Below are 18,046 nucleotides of genomic sequence, written 5' to 3'. Positions count from 1 at the left end.
TAGTCTGCTATGCTTCAGAATTTGTCATGGAATTGACTCCTCAGTTTACCAATTAAAATGGAGCAATTTAATCTCAAAGTATTGCAATTGCAATCTAGAAAAGTTAAGGTTTTTAACTTTGTCTGTTTCCACTAGAGGGAGTTCTGTGATTGTATTATTTACCTTCTCTGACAGTGCAGTTTAACAGACTTGTTCTTTATTCAGTTCCTTTTCTTTATTCCTCAAAGAGAAGAGTTATACTTGTTATCAGGATGACTGATTCATGCTCTAAAGTGTTTTAGTAGGAGAGAGAAACCTATAAAAGAATGTGGTATCTATCTTTTACAATTAAATTTACACTTCAGGTGTTTTTTTGTAAATGTTTAATTTAGCTTTTTTTTTAAATAGGTGACATTGCCATAATTTTTCTCTGTTGATGGTCCTTGCATTTGGGAGTTGGATGTCTACCCTATCTGTAGTTAATAGGGAATACTTTTAAGTCTCTTGAACTTTGGTTCAAATCCAGTACTGCTGAACATTAGCTGAAAGTTGCTAACAGCTGCATGACTAGGTGGTTGATGTGAAATGAAATAGTCTGAATCCAGTTCCTTCTGCTGGGCAGGTATTTACATCACAAAACTCAGATCGTGGCAGTTGGTACCCTCAGAAAAATGGCAGCGGTGCTGCCTCCTACCCTTTCACTGATTATTCCAGGTAAAGTTTGGGGCTCGTTCGTTGGTGACTTGGGGAAACTTGGATTGCTGCCTCTGCTGAACCTGTTCTGTAGGTAAACAAAATGCTTCACTTTCTACTTGTGTCTGTGTGGTGCCCTTTACCCTCATTAAACATCTTTCCTTAATATAGATACAACTGCTGACTAGGGTGTTCTTTTCCCCTGGAGTCTCAGCACATGCTGGGAGCTCATGGCCCTACTGTTCCTGGACAGTATTACGCTCTAGTACAAAGAGTCTTATCTACAATGGCTGTATCATTATCCTCCTCATGATGCTGCACAAATAGCCAGCTTTGTATGCTGAAGAAAATTCAGGCAGGAGGGAGAGAATTTCTGAGGCAGGTACTTGCCCAGAACCACTGCTTGCTAGATGTGCCTGCCCCTGGAACCCCTAAGCTCCAGCAGAGCGAAGCAATGTCTTGCTGTTTTAGAGCAGGAGTAGGCAATCTATGGCACGTGAGCTGATTTTCTGTGGCACTCACACTGCCCAGGTCCTGGCTACCGGCCCCGGGGGCTCCGCTGCTGGCCTGGAGTACTGGCTGGCCACCCGCCCCCTGCCAGCTGGGGTTCCGTCTGCCGGCCCTGCTCAGCTCGCTGCCTGCCACGGGTCCAGGGGGCTCTGCTGACGTCCCGGCCGCTGGCCTGGGTCTCTGCAGCCACCCCCACCTGTGGCCCACTGCCCCCAGCCTGGGCAATGAGGGGTGTAGACGGGGCAAGAGGGGGCACAGCTCAGCACCCCCACCTTAAAAATTGTTCCAGCACCACTGTGATAGGTTATTTTTAAGTCCTGATTTGCTGCTTACATCACAGTCACGCCACGTGGAACAGCGCACTGCGTTTGACATTAAGATTAGAATGTACATGCAAGAACAGACATCAGAATTTTCTGACATTTCAAGATTTCCAGCGATTTGGCCCAATGCTTTCTTTCCTAATTAAACCTGAAAAGTTCAACAAAAGGGACTTGGATTTGTCTGTATTTCAGTGGATGAGTGTTGAAGATTTCAAAACGCAGCTCATTCAGTTAAAAAGCTCAGAATTGTGGGCATCAAAGTTTGGAGATCAGCGGAGTGCACTTGAAGGTACGGAGAGAGACCCTGGGGCCTCTATTCTGACCTGCTGGACATCCCTGCCAGTGAAATTTTACTGTTTGAAGAAAATTGCATTTGCAATGCTTTCAGCATTTGGATCCACGTATCTGTGTGAACAGGTATTTTCACACACGAAATCTGTCCTCTGTCCCTCTCGGCACCGGTTAACAACTGATCACGCAGAAGCCTGGGCGCAGCTTAAAGTATCCAAATACGTGCCAGACATTGGAAGACGCAGCAAGGAAAAGCCAGGGCAAGGATCACACTAAACTAATAAGATCTTCATTTTAATTAAATTTTAAATGAAGCTTAAACATTTAAAAAACCTTATTTACTTTACATACAACAGTAGTTTAGTTATATTATATATAGACTTGTAGAAAGAGACCTTCTCAAAACATTAACATGTATTACCGGCATGTGAAACCTTAAATTAGACTGAATAAATGAAGACTCAGCAAACCACTTCTGAAAGGTTACTTACCCGTTTTAGAGTTTAGGTGCTCTGCCCAGGAAAGACCTCACCTGCTTGAAAGCCTTGCCCTGTGGTCAGGTTTGATGTTAATCGCTACTTAGCAGCAGGCCCCTTCTTAGGCCTCCCGGTAGTTGGATTTAATTCTCAGGAGACCCCCTAACTTTAAACGCACACGTGCATTTTCTCTCTCTCTCCTAGTTTCTACAAGGAGGGAGGAGGTTAGATCCTACTAGTAGCAGGCTGGCCCTTGCTGCGTAATTAGAGTTGGACATGCTGCATGTACAAAAAGTCTCAAACACCATGTATCCTTTAATGACGTGCTCAGCTGTAGTGTTCTTTACTGCTTCCCGGATAGTGGAGTTGGTTTCCTATTCATACACATTTTTCCTCTGAGAAGGGGAAAACTGTCTTGAAAAATTGACAGTTCAGCTCCTTCAGCAGCCGTGTGTATTTTTGCTCCTTGCCTACTGTAATGTAAAGTATTCCCAGCGGCACTTCATTTTCGTATACATCATCAGTAAGTGGGATGGGAGGAGGGGGTGAAAGAGCTGAAGAGTGGAGGTGCAAAGTTTCAAAACACACCTCTTGGTACTGAGTCTGTATCTGCAGCCACATGAAATCTGCTCTAATGTTTTGTAAAGAAACAGGAGCTTCCTGTACAAACTCCTTAGATGGACAAAGTTGTAGGTAACTAATTCTAGAATACTGGCCCTAGCAAAAGTTTACCCAAAGAGCCCTGGAGTGAGGGAATATACTTTGAAAAGGTAATGAAATACACCATACAGTTATTAACAACTGCATACTTTGGTCATCAAAAGTCCTTTTCTCTTCCCAATCTTGTTGTACCTTCTTTACCTACAAGAAAGTTGAAATGGTGGTGCAGAGAAAAGACCAGGGCTGCATAAAGAGGTGTGTGGGTTACAACTAGATACACCATTTGTTCACGTCCCCTTGGACATGTTAGTTGGGCATCTCTTTTCCGCAGTGCAATGCTGCTTGGGGATGTGTAGCTGCCCATGTTGTTTTCTCCCCACTGTAACAGCACACACAACCCCAACCTAAAGATAGCCCAGGGGTGGCCAACCTGTGGCTCCGGAGCCACGTGCACCTCTTCAGAAGTTAATATGTGGTTCCTTGTATAGGTACCGACTCTGGGGCTGGAGCTACAGGTACCAACTTTCCAATGTGCTGGGGGGTGCTCACTGCTCACCCCTTGGCTCTTCCACAAGCCCTGCTCCCACTCCACCCCTTCCCTGAGCTAGCCGTGCCCTCCCTCCACTCCCCCTCCCCCAGAGCCTCCTGCTTGCCGCAAAACAGCTGATCGGGAGGTGCAGTGAGGGAGGGGAAGGCGCTGACTGGCAGGGCTGCCAGTGGATGAGAGGTGCTGAGAGCGGGGGTGGGGAGCTGATGGGAGGGCTGCTGAGGTATTACTGTGGCTCTTCGGCAATGTACATTGGTAAATTTTGGCTCCTTCTCAGGCTCAGGTTGGCCACCCCTGAGGTAGTCCTATGTTTTCCACATAACTAAATACAATTCTTGGTACTAAACAATACACATTGGAACAAAGCATTAAAATGTGCAGCAGTTGTACATCAGAGAAATCTGCGGACATGGGGATCTTAATATTTAATAGTTATGTTCCCTCTTCGTTACGCCTTTTGTGTTCTGGATTTATTTTTCTTAATTTCTGTTATCCTTTCGGACTGTCGTATGAAATGTCCTTGAATGTTAAGGGTTGATCCATAAATTCTCTGTTGATGGTATGGTGGAATTATTGACCTCCTTTAGAGAGAGATCCCATATTGTATCCCTTTAACAATTTTGTATGTGCTATAAGGAAAGTCACTTGAGTAAGAAAACCAGGCTTTTACAGTGTAAAAATAGTGATAAAGGAAAAAATCAGAAGGAAGAGCTGAAGTAATTGTAGGATGGATTTATTCATTAAAATTCCTAGTCTTGTTTTTTAATGCAACTAAGCTCTTAGCCTATATCTTCTGGCACTGAGTTGCACAGGTTAATTAGGAATTGTTAATTATTTCCGTTCATCAGTATTTAAATATGTGCCATTTAATTTCATTGGCTGTTCTCCTTGGCTTTGTGTTCTAAGAAAAGGCAAACTGAAGAGTCCAACTGAACACCTCTCTACCATTTATTTTCTTTACTTTGACTCTATCTCCTCTAACCTAAGAGTCCTAAACGTTTTATTTTCTCTTATTACTATTTGTATTGCAGTAGCGCTTAAGCATAACTCCATTATGCAAGGATCTGTACAAACACAGCCCAAAAAGACAGTTCTTGCCTGGAGGTCTTTCAATTTCTCTAACCATTTCTCTAGAGCCTTTCTCTATTTTTTTTTCTTTTTCATGATGGATCTCCCTTGAGTTAGGGCAATGAGACTGGAACACAGGATTCGTGATAAAGACGAGCCATCCAATTCAGTAACATTCTATAATCTGTCCCTTTCTTAAGGCAGCCGAATATCTTGTCACCACTGACCAGATATTCAGATTGAGCTGTGCACGATGGCACCTACTACTTTTTCTCTGAGTTGTTACACACTGATGAGTTCTTAAATTACCTGTATCAGTTCTTTCCACTGGGTGTCACCTTGCACTTGTCCACACTGAATTTCATCAGTTGTTTCCCAATCACTGGGCTTTGAGGTCCCTCTAAAGTTCCTTGCAATTCTCTAAATAATGTCACTGGAAATGTCATCTCCATATTCCCTCCCTTTTCCCAGATAATCATTAGCAAACCACTTCTACTACAAGTCCGTGGAACACCCCGCAATTAACCTGCGACCATGTGTAAAATTGACCAGTTATTCCTACTCTTGTTTTCTACTTGCTAATTAGGGTCCAATCCATGACAGAACTTTACTTCTTAACTTGTGAATGCTTTGCTGTATTGGTGGTCTCTTGAGGAAGACCTTTTAAAAAATGCTTCTTGAAAGTCCAGCTAAATATCTATTGGTTCGTCTTTATTTGCTACTATGTTGACTTCTTCTTCTAAGAATTCTAGTAGATTGGAGAGATGCAGTTTTCCTTTACACAAGTAATGCTGGTTTGTCCTTAGGTTATGCTTATGCTGGTGTTTTATAACTTCATTTATTGTGTCAACTAATTTACCTGAAGTAAGGCTCATGAACCTGTAATTCCCAGAAACGCTCCCTATTTTAAAGATAAAGAAAACATTGGCTACCTTCCAGTAGCTGATTTTTAATGACTCCTAAATTATGTAGCCTAATAGCTTTAGACACTTCATTCTTAAATCCCTTTGGATGAACAGGCAACTTGATAGAGCAATGTGGGGAAACTTGCATTAGCTAAGTTCTAGCTGGTTGGTTGACAAACAGAGAAATCTAGTCTTCAAATCTCAGTCCAGCACCTTCCATGAGCACAATATATACCTTACAAAACTTGGGAACTGTGCAAGCCCATGCCTTCAAAGTAGCCCAAACTGATTCTTGTTTTATATCATGCAATGATTTGGGGGGGAGGGATAGCTCAGTGGTTTGAGCATTGGCCTGCTAAACCCAGGGTTGTGAGTTCAATCCTTGAGGGGGCCACTTGGGGATCTGGGGCAAAATCAGTACTTGGTCCTGCTAGTGAAGGCAGGGGGCTGGACTTGATGACCTTTCAAGGTCCCTTCCAGTTCTAGGAGATGGGATATCTCCATTATTATTATTATTATTATTATAATATCTGCAGTGTAATCAACAAGAATGTGAGTGCTTTCTAGTAGTGGACCTGTTTACTAAAGTGAGTTGAATCATGAAAAGAAAAAAAAAATGACAGGCCTAGTAATCTATTTGAAAATATTCGACTAATACACTATTTGAGTACTATTTGGCTGCCTATACAGTGTACCTGAGCTGCAGTGTCTCCTGTTGCTCCAAACTGTCACTCTTGTTGGCATGGAAACAATATTACCAGAAACCATTTATACTGGTTTATTTGGTAGGCAGATGAAAATAATATGTATATAAATATTTTCATTAATCCCAAGAGAAAATGTATATTGACACGAAAGGGAGCATGTCCTTTATGAAGTCTGAAAGACAACATCCTCATCTGTTAGCGCTGAAATATGTTCAATAAGGTGAGTTTATTTACCAAATAGAAGCCATTCAAAGCATAAGTACGGCTTACTAACCTATTACTCTTAACAAATCCATGCACTTCCTCCTGAAAGGATTTAGATCATAAAACTGTTTGTTTGAAGTTACAAACGCTAGTCAACCGAAAATGAAGCAGTGACTAAAATCTTAGTACAAACCCATTTGCAGGTTGATAAAATGAGTGTAATTGATAGTTCTAAATATCTTATTGGCATATGTATTAAAATTCTAGAATATGTCTCTCTTTCTTAGTATTGCATTAACTGTAATTTCTATGTAATGCTTGAATTCATTTATATATTTGCACAATACACTATTAGATAAAAAAGTGCCAAAATGTGTATAAGGAGGCCATCACTTTAGCTTAATTGCACACAAATTTCCTGTAGACTCTGATGCTTAAGACCAATAACGAGACTGCTACAGCTAGAATAAATGCATTAGCTTATAAATTTAGAGCTTCTACCTGCTTTGCAGAAGGAGAATCGTCTCTAAATGAGCCTAGTAACATTGATTTGTGATTAATCATTTTACTTAGTGACTCATCTGTGATCACAGTACAACAAAAATGCCATGTTTGCTTAGTGGCATTAACTCCATTTATCTTCTGTGCGTGCAGAGAATTGCCTTGTTGTCAATGTGGGACTGGGAATATGTCTGAACAATACAGTTGTTAAAATTTTTTGTCAGTTTTTGATATTGCAGTTTTGGGATGGAGGGAAAAGGCAATTGATTAAAACAAACCAACAACACCCCCTTCAAATTTAATAATTCCAGTTGGTCAAACCAAAGTAGTATTTGAAATAACGAGTTTGCATCTGCAGAACCGAAATAATTACCCGGAAAATGACAGTATCTTCCACTTGCGGCTGAATTCCTCACTTCGGCTTTTCATATTGGGCCCAATTCTGCAAGCTGATGAGTGCTCTCAACTCTCTTAGGATTTTATTAGATCAGAATTGTAGGGTTCACTTGCTATATTAGTACCACAATTTTAATGATAATTCATCTGTGTTCCACTTGACTCTAATCCAGCTGTGTCCTTGCCCTTCAAACAGAGATTTCTGAAAATGTGTATTGGGCAGGGAGGTTTGATGAGTTTATGGAAGAGGATTCTGTCAACTTTCATAAGGAAATCTATGGGAAGAACTGCTACTTGTTGAAGAGCATTGCCAGAGGGACTGAGAGACTAAAATATTGTTTGGTAACTTTTGCGTTACTCTGTTTTTGGCTATCGGTCATATAATACTATGTATTTTTATAGCACCTCTTACCAGAGATGTTACATTAATGGTTGTCTGCATCCCATGGTCCAGTGGACAGGCCACAGGACTAAGAGTCAGGTGAGCTGGGTTCTCTTCTTGGCTGTCAATCATTTGTTGTGTGCCCTTTGGCAAGTCACTGCACCTCTCTCTACGTCAAAACTTACAGATTATATATATCTATATCTATAGATAGTGTGTGTGTGTATATTTGGTGTGTGTCTATATTTAATATGTAATTTTGTCTTCTGGCTTTTGAGTCATTGGAGTTTATATTTAAGCTTTTCTATACAACCATAAGGGCTAGATACTGTAGCTGGAGAAGGGCTTTCAATGTGACAAATCCTGATTTTAAAAGGAACCTGGAACTAGTTGTGTACACTTTCAACACTGCTGCTCTCTATTCTGTTGATAGCAGTGCTTCAAGTAGGCACGTTGGAAATCAAATGACTCTTATTCGGCTTTTCAATTAAGACTTAACCACTTTACGTGCACCTTAGTGATGATCAGTAGGAAAATGCTGACACCTAGAATTGTTTGGATAAAGTAATCTGAGTCATTGACGCTAATCTACATTTGTTTGACAAAATGGGGCCTCTTGCCATATCATGACTAACATGACATCATGACGTTAATGCTCAATCCGTATACATAAATCATTAACTGTTTAGTTTTGATTTAGAAACCTGAGGAAATTAAATGCTCCACCAAATGCGTATGTTTCTCTCTCAATATTCTGAACCAGCCATCTCCAGGGGATTTAGGATGCAGTAGAAAAATGAATTCAAGAGCTGAACGAAGTCTAGATCCCAGGGGCCAGAAAGATGCTTGCAAGCAAAAAGCTAAGCAAAAAACCAAACCCCATTCTGACCGCCCCCACCCCCTCCAAACCATGAACTGGTGAAAAAGAATGATGAGGTGATGCAATTTTAAATGCTGCCTTTATCTATGCTAGGATATTAGATGCTACACTACACCCCAAAAACAACAAAAGCTAAGAAGAATACCAAGATTTTGATTTTTTGGGTGGAAAGCAGAAATAAGGTCTCGATCCTACAGAAACTTTGGCATATGGTTAACTTTACTCTCTTGAATAGTCAAGAGGATGACTTGCATGCTTAAAGCTACTCACGTGCACAGGTGTTTGCAGGACCAGGACTGAAGGCTTCAATTCAGCACAGCATTTAAGCACGTGCCTAAAGCTAAGCGTATGATCTGTTGAATAGGGATGGGCTGCTGAATCAGTGCTGATGGGGAAGTGGGGGGGGGAACCTTGCCAGTGTGATCATATCTCGCATGATCACGTTCCTTCAAGTGCTTGGGAAGAAATGTACAGGTGTTTGTTATGTAGGGTTACCATATTCTGTGCCTCCAAATGGAGGACACTCCACGGCCCCCGGCCCCGCCCCCAGCCCCGCCCATACCCCCTCCCCAACCCCGCCCCCTCCCCAAAGTCTCCGCCCCCTCCCCTGCTTCCCGCGAACATTTAATTCGCGGGAAGCCTGAAGCAGGTAAGGGGGATGTGGGGGGGAGGAGGCGCGGCCCAGGCTGGCCCCCCGGCGGCTCCAGCCTGGGTCGGCTCGGGTCCTGGGGTGCCGGCCCCGGCCCCCGGCCGACCACCCCCGGCCCGCCCAGCACTGCCGGCCCCCGGCGGCCCGGCGCACCCCCCAGCTCCCCGCGGGCCCGGCTCCCCGCCAGCCCGGCTGACCGGGCTCCCCGCCGGCCCGGCTCCCCGCCGGCCCGGCTGACCGGGCTCCCCGCGGGCTCGGCTCCCCGCGGGCCCGGCTGACCGGCTCCCCGGCCCCGCCGGCCCGGCTGACCGGCTCCCCGCGGGCTCGGCTCCCCGCGGGCCCGCCGGCCCGGCTGACCGGCTCCCCGCGGGCCCGGCTGACCGGCTCCCCGCGGGCCCGGCTCCCCGCCGGCCCGGCTGACCGGGCTCCCCGCGGGCCCCGCTCCCCGCCGGCTCGGCTGACCGGGCTCCCCGCCGGCCTGGCTGACCGGCTCCCCGCCGGCCCGGCTCCCCGCCGGCCCGGCTGACCGGCTCCCCGCCGGCCCGGCTCCCCGCCGGCCCGGCTGACCGGCTCCCCGCCGGCCCGGCTCCCCGCCGGCCCGGCTGACCGGGCTCCCCGGCTGACCGGCTCCCCGCCGGCCCGGCTGACCGGGCTCCCCGGCTGACCGGCTCCCCGGCCCCGCCGGCCCGGCTGACCGGCTCCCCGCGGGCTCGGCTCCCCGCGGGCCCGGCTGACCGGCTCCCCGGCCCCGGCTGACCGGCTCCCCACGGGCCCGGCTCCCCGCCGGCCCGGCTGACCGGCTCCCCGCCGGCCCGGCTCCCCGCCGGCCCGGCTGACCGGCTCCCCGGCTGACCGGCTCCCCGCCGGCCCGGCTGACCGGCTCCCCGCCGGCCCGGCTCCCCGCCGGCCCGGCTGACCGGCTCCCCGCGGCCCGGCTCCCCTCCGGCCCGGCTGACCGGCTCCCCGCGGGCTCGGCTCCCCGCGGGCCCGGCTGACCGGCTCCCCGGCCCCGCCGGCCCAGCTGACCGGCTCCCCGCGGGCTCGGCTCCCCGCCGGCCCGGCTGACCGGCTCCCCGCGGGCCCGGCTCCCCGCCGGCCCGGCTGACCGGCTCCCGGCCCGGCACCGCGCCCCCGGCTCTCCCTCCGGCCCCGCGCCCGGCCCGGCACTGTGACCCTGGTTCCCGGCCCGGCACCATGCCCCCGGACCCGCACCGCCGGCCCGGCCGAGCACCACCGAGCCCTCCCGATTTTCCCGGACATGCCCGGCTTTTGGGGATTTCCCCCCGGACGGGGATTTGAGCCCCCAAAAGCCGGACATGTCCGGGAAAATCCGGACGTATGGTAACCCTATTGTTATGGCTGCTGTCTTCCATGTTTCTAACAAATATCCGGAGGCAACGAATAACAGTCGAGTCCTGTGTACAATAACATTACTTTACAATGACACTCATGTGACTTTCCAAGTCCTGTCACTCACTCTGATTAGTCCACTGAAATAATGGGATAACTCCTACTGAGTAAGGTTTCCCCGAGAAGAAAATATGATAGTGGTGAAATTTGAGTTTAAATTGAAAAGCTTTAGGATTTCCTGTCTTTTCTGATTCATAGCAATAAGCTTTGCACTCCTCTTCCTAAAATTTAAAGAAGACTTTGGTTTGACTTTAAGATGGGAATGAGAAGAGACCATAAGGCAGAGTGGGAAAGGCAGACTTCTTAACGAGAAACAATTTTGTCTCTGAAACTTGAGGCTCTTGAGTTACTAAAATGAATGTGTTTTCATTTTTTATAGTATCTGTACAGAAACTAAATCTGAGGTGCTTTCCAAAACCCTACTTAAGCCTCACTTCATCCCTTTAAGGTTGGGAAACATGAATACCCTGTTTTATAGAAAGGGAAACTGAGGCACAGAGCAGTTGTGAGCTGACCAAAGTTACAGAGTAAATAAAGCAGAACAGGGCCTAGAACCTGGGAATCCTGCCCTGATTTGACCTCTTGTTATCCTTCCTTCCTTTTGAGAGTGTTAACACATTCCCAGACAGGGTCTTCTTGTTCTCTTTCACGGTGCTCATTTGACAACACTTATGAAAAACAGCATCATTAGGTGCAAGTAAGTAAAATCTTTTATTTGACCCCTTTCACGACTCATTCAAAATCTAGACGCTTGTTGCTAATTATCATTTTGGCTATTTTGGAGGAGCAAGTATTTAAGCCAATGAGATTCCCATCTATTCATAGGTTTCAGAGTAGCAGCCGTGTTAGTCTATATCCGCAAAAAGAACAGGAGTACTTGTGGCACCCGAGAGACTAGCTCACGAAAGCTTATGCTCAAATAAATTTGTTAGTCTCTAAGGTGCCACAAGTACTCCTGTTCTCTTTGCCATCTATTCATGTATCCCCCAACTGGACTTCAGTTTATTTGTTACATGCAGAATTTATCAGTTCAACCCACTTTTTTTTTTTTCTGAGCCAATGTCATGATCCGGGATTTCTATTTTATAAAGCAGATGTTGTGTCTTTTAATATTTTATTGCTTTTTACACATTTTGAGGGAAACTCATCCATCCTTCAAGAAAAGCTTTGCTTTGAGATGTATTGGCATTGCATATTAAAGTGCTTCAGTTATGAACTGATTACATATATTTGCAAACTTCAGCACTAAGTATGTTACATTCCAACTCTATTAATTGAAAGGGAAAACTAATTTGCTATTCTAGATATTTATGTTGAAACAAATTTGGAAAATTGTATGCAAAATAAAATATATTAATATTTCATTCCTACTTGCCTTTCTTTTCGTAGATACTGCAAAGCAATTAGAATCTATTTTAAATATGAGCTATATCATAATATATCCATATTATGGATTTTGGCTCAAAAGCTAGAAAGTGATGTTTGAGGGGTAAGTTCAATAATCTAAGAAGGATTTGTTTTACTTCATATAATAAAACTCAGCCATTATTTTTCAGCTACGCTGGCTTTTAGGGGCTCTGTTTACAATGAACAATATATTCTTTGGAATACAGAAGTCCCTTTTAGAATGAAATAAAATGAAAATTTTTCTAACATCTCTGAGTGGATGAGCTCTAAAGAATTCAATACAATACCCCCCTCTGCCCAGTTCAAGCCAGTAATATAAGTTTTTACAGTTGCTAATAGCAACTTATGTGGCGAACATAATTACAGCAATTTAGAGGACACTGGTAATATGAATTTCTTCAAGTAGTTAAATACTAATGTCTTTCATGACAACATCAATGTCAGCCCCACTCCAAGCGAAGGACAAATGAACTTACCATTTTTATTTGCTTTTTCTGAATGAAAGGTTTTCAGAAAAGTGACAGTCTAGTCTGTAATTTTAACTTGATTTATTTGAATTAGTGAAATCTTTATTAAATACATCCCAGTGCACATCTTAAATATTTCCCCCTAGATATTAAACATCCATTACTTTGTGCTCACACACTTTAATTTCTGTGCCTGACAGTCTTCTTGAAAGAAAGGAAAAGATAAGTGAAAAGGAAAAGGTCACTTATGTACCAGAACCATTACAGCGAACAGGAGCATTTGGCTAGCACATTTTACCTACTAATCTAAGCGATAGGCAGAAGTGTTGATCCAATGAGAGGTATATCTGACTTGTTTACATTGGGATCAGAATGAAGGGATGGTCTTTTGCTGGGGAAGCTGTTTTCCAATGTATTATCTCTGGCTGTTGACTCTTTCATCTGTGTCTGTGAGCAGGAGTGGGTCTACATTTATTAGTTATTCGCAAAGAAACATTAATCTCGAGTTAAAGTACCGAGGGTAATAAGGAAGAAAAGGCAAGGCAGTACTGAAATATGCTCCTGGAAAGGATGTGGAGGGATACTGGGAGTAGAATGCAGGCCTGACAAGTGAGGAAGAAAATAAAATGACATCCAAAAGTTAAAGTGCTCTCTTGTGGTGAAATTCTGGCTTGTTGAAATCAACGGAAGTCTTGCCATTGTCTTCAATGGGGCCAGGATTTCATCCTTGTTCTTTTTATCTGTGACTCTCCAGCTGGTAACCCTGTATCTATCCATGGTTCTTCTCTAAGAAACTCAGATGTTGTCCTGGTCTTTGAAGGCTCAATCCAAAGTCTATTAAAGTCCATGGAAGGACTCCTCTTGATCGGCAGGCTTTGTATTGGGGCTTAAGAAAAGCAAAATGCTGTATTCTGCAGATGTTATTTCAATTTGTATATTCCTTGTATTCAAATTTGAGTGAGGTTATTCCATGCTGTTTTGGAAACACTTGGGCGCACACAACTCCACATGCATTTCAACCGCTCATATATTTTTCTAATATTTATCTCTGGTCTAAGTTCTTACTTCTTCCCATGCTTGTATTTGGTATCCCAGAATCCCAACGGCAAGCTCTGTTTTGAAGATATGCTAGCGGGTCTTCATTGTTACTTGACAGTATGAATAGTATCACTAGTTCCAGCCAGAATAGACTGTGTCTACACATGCTTTTAAGCACAGCAGGCCAGGATGATTTTGACTGTCCTCTATAAAGCCTGAATGGCCAAGCGATCTCAGAAGTGCCCTTTGTACTTAGCTCCCTCTTGATATACGACAGACTGAGTTTGAACAGCATCCTAAAGACATCTGAAACATCAATTTAATCTGTTTATTTTTTTACAGTGTCAGTGGCTGGTAAGATATTGCCTGTCACTAAATGAAGGTGGTAATTACAGTTCTTGGTCTGTACTGGGTCCTTTTGTGAACACTTGTTTAGATTTTGTGAATATCTCTGGTAAATATCTCATGATGGTGTGACACCCAGGGTTGTGAGGCATCTCGCTACCACCTGCCCTTAACATGAGGGAAACTTGTCTGTGCTTGCCATGGGTTGGCTTCCAACTCCCCTGGCCATAGGCAACACAAGCACTCCCCTCTAGGCCTTGTGGGCCCTGCTGTCTCTCTGCTGATTAGCGAAAGACACACTACAACCCCTGGCCACTGAGGGTTTGTCTATACAGCAATGTAACCCCAGGGTTAGCCGGACTCAAGTCAGTTGACCCATGTTAGGGAATCCTGGGCTTGAAGCATCTACATTGTATTTGAACCCTAGGTTAAGAGTTTTCTGACCCATGCTTGAACCTAGCGCCCTGGCATCCACACTACAGTGCACAGACCAAGTAACTATCCCGGAGTACCTAGCGCCCCCCTCCCCCGCCCCCAAATGTGGCCAGTCTAGCCATAAGTGCATGGTGCACTGTGGGAAAACTTTACTGCCCACCCTGCACAACCAGGAAACAGTTCCCTTTGCAAAAGCCTTGATTGGTTCATTAGGGTTACCATTATCCAGCAATCAAAAAAGAGGACGGGAGGAGCCCCGCCCCGTCCTGCCCTAGCCCCGCCCCATCCTGCCCTAGCCCCCCCTGCCCCTCCCACTTCCCCCCCCCTCAGAACCCCCAACCCTCTCTCCACTCCTTGTCCCCTGACTGCCCCCTCCTGGGACCCCTTCCCCTAACTGCCCCCCAGGACTCCACCCCCTACCTAAGCCTCCCTGCTCCTTGTTCCCTGACTGCCCCCTCCTGAGACCCTCCCCCCATCCTAACTGACCCCCTAGGACTCTACCCCCTACCTGTACCCTGATTGCCCCAACCCTTATCCCCACCCCCACCCCCAGACAGACCCCTGGGACTCCCATGCCCCATCCAACCACTCCCCACCCCCTGACAGCCCCCCCCAGAACTCCCGACCCATCTAAACCCCTCTGCTCCCTGTCCCCTGACTGTTCCGATCCCTCTCCCCACTCCTGCCCCCTGACAGCCCCGCCCCCAGAACTCCCAAATACCCTCCCCCCCACTCCTTGTCCCCTGACTGCCCCATCCTGGGACCCCTGGTCCTAACTGCCCTCCACAACCCCACCCCCTACCTAAGCCTCCCTGTTCCTTGTCCCCCAACTGCCCCCTCCTAAGACCCCCCCCAAATGCCCCCCAGGACCCTACCCCCTACCTGTACCCTGACTGCCCAAAACCTTATCCACACCGCCCCCCCCGAAAGTCCCCCCCCGAACTCCCGACCCCCTCCATCTCTTGACTGCCCCCTCCAAAACCTCCCTGCCCCTTCTCCGACCCCCTGGCCCCCTTGTTGTTGGCCTTTCTTCACCTAATGTCTGGTGAACTTGCTCAGAAACTGCCTGAGCTGCTGGGCAGCAGCGGGGGATGAGCTCCAAACTGCCGGAGCCGATCTGCGATGCAGGGAGGGAGGGAGGGAGGAGGAGGAGCCCTCTCTGGCTGAGTGTCGGAGCCCCATGTAAGTGACATCGTCTGGCCGGCAGCACTGTTAGCCGCGCGTGCTCTGCATGGGGGGGGGGGAAGTCCGGCCATTTACAAATTCCCCCCGGACGCTATTTTTAGCTTAAAAAGCCGGACATGTCCGGGGGAATGCGGACGAATGGTAACCCTAGGTTCATTCTCCATGCAAACCCAGGAGGCTCTCTGCTAGTGTGCTTGCAGACTGGTGACCAGAACAGAATGGGTTAACCCTGACCTGAGCTGCTGCCATTTGCCAAGGGCGGGGTGCTTCTGTTTTCAGTAGAGTGGATTGCAGACTTTTGGGATAGAGAGGTCTATGGAAGTTGTCCCATGGAATTGTGGGATACTTCCGGTTGACGGATGTGACCTGAGTCAGGCAGGGCTGCGGCTACACTGTAAAGCAATAGGGCTGGGACCCTGGGTCCCTGCTTGACTTGAGCTCGGACCCTTCAGCCCTGCAGGGTCCCGGGACCCCGGGTCCAAGCCCTGGGTTAGCACATTTGCAGTAGAGACACCCGGTGTGGTTAGGCTTGAGCCTGGGTTCTAGCACAGGTTTACATTGCACTGTAGACCAATGGATCTCAATGTGTACCCCGGGGGCTACGCAGAGGTCTTCCAAGGTGTACGTCAACTCATCTAGATATTTGCCTAGTTTTACAACAGGCTACGTAGAAAGCACTAGTGAAGACAGTACAAACTAAAATTTCATACAGTCAATGACTTGTTTATACTGCTCTATAGACTATACACTGAAATGTAAGTACGATATTTATATTACAATTGATTCATTTTATAATTACGGTATATGGTAAAAATGAGAGGCAGCAATTTTTCAGTGATAGTGTGCTGTGGCACTTTTTTGTATTTTTATGTCTGATTTTGTAAGCAAGTAGTTTTTAAGTGAGGTGAAATTTGGGGGTACGCAAGACAAATCAGACTCCTGAAAGAGGTACAGTAGTCTGAAAAGGTTGAGAGCCACTGCTGTAGACAAACTCCTCACAGTATTCACTGACCACTGCTTACGAAAAAGCAGTACAAACCAGTTTGCCAGTTCCACCTCTGATCACCGCTTCACTTAACTCAAAGAACTTAGATTTGTTTATAGTGAAATCACGTATGAAGTTTATTTAACAAAGCACAGAGTTTCAAGTAATAGCAAGTAGATGTATTGGAAACAAATGGCTACATATAAAACAAAATCATAACATGCATTCTGGAGCCTAGACTTGATTAACAAGAACCTCTCATATCTAATTAAGTATTGCTCACCCAAAATCCTTGCAGAGCGTTACTGCCAGGCTGGCTGTGACCCTTCTTGCATGAGACAAGCTGTCAGTTTGCCACTTAGGTGAAGGACTCAGTGTATCTTTCTGCACTCCAGGATATACCTGACCAGTTCTTTGTCTTTATTCATAAGCAGGACACCCTTCTGCTGTATGTTTCTTCCTGTAGATTTTCTCTCTTGTAGATTTTGCAATCTCTCAATTTGCATCTGCCTTAGAATGCAAATAGGTCTACGGTGCAAGGCACACAATACACAGATTGGCCAGACAGAGTTACGGGTGTCAGTTACTTCCAGCCTGAAAGGAATATCTCCAAGGTATGTCACCTTGTGGGAATCTGCCTTAATTCCAGCACTTTCAGGACATAATTTTCAGTATAGGTACATAAGTCCTTAAATATTATCCGTGCATACATCTTGCAATGATTTTGATGACCAGTGGGCTACTGACTTTCAATAGAGACCTCACACATCACCCTTTGGTGAATTATTATGCAGATACCCAACCCAGGGGATTCTGTAAAATCCTATGCACCTCTTGTGCCCTCTGCCAGTTGGTACCAAGGGGTCCCTGGGTCACAGATAGGTGTGACAGAAATGTCTTTAACTTCAGGCCTTTTCAGAATTGTACTTCCAAGTTCCAAGTCTAAAACCATTGAGAAATGGTGGCAACTCCTATGATAAATAGGAGAGAATGGCTTCCTTAAAAATAGAATTTGGGTTTATTTTCAATTGAATTTTAGACTAAATCATATTAATTAAACTACCCTTATCATTAGATGCCCAAGTACGGCTCTGTGTTTTATCATTTTAGCTGGATACTCAGCATTCACAAAGATGAACCTTGATATTTTCAGTGCTCTCACTACTCGCAAAGTTCACAAATATGTATACATCATACTATTTTAATTCTGGTTAGAGAAGAGTTGGATGCCAAATGCAGATACCTTGCAGATTACTCTCATACTTTTAGTTTGATGTCACTCACTGAATTTCCACCTCCTGGGAGCAGTGCTTCCTGGAACAAAGACTTAAGAGCAGCCTCTGTGACTCCAGTGTTAATAGGTCATTTCTGGGAATAACTTTTTTGGTTGACACTTCTATGAATCATGGACAAAGACAGTAGCTTCTATGGTTGGGTAAATGTTGCATAATAAATACTTCATTGAAGCTCTCTGGTCCACAGCCATTTTGGAATGTAGCCACACTTTTCAAAACCTGCCAGTCTCCCTCGAGTTGAGATTACTGATAAATCCTAAACTTGACTTCCAGGCATAAGAGATAAATAGGGCAGAGCAAAATTTTTA

Source organism: Malaclemys terrapin, chromosome 9, assembly GCF_027887155.1.
Source record: "Malaclemys terrapin pileata isolate rMalTer1 chromosome 9, rMalTer1.hap1, whole genome shotgun sequence".
NCBI lineage: Eukaryota > Metazoa > Chordata > Testudines > Emydidae > Malaclemys > Malaclemys terrapin.
This window is presented reverse-complemented; position numbering follows the sequence as displayed.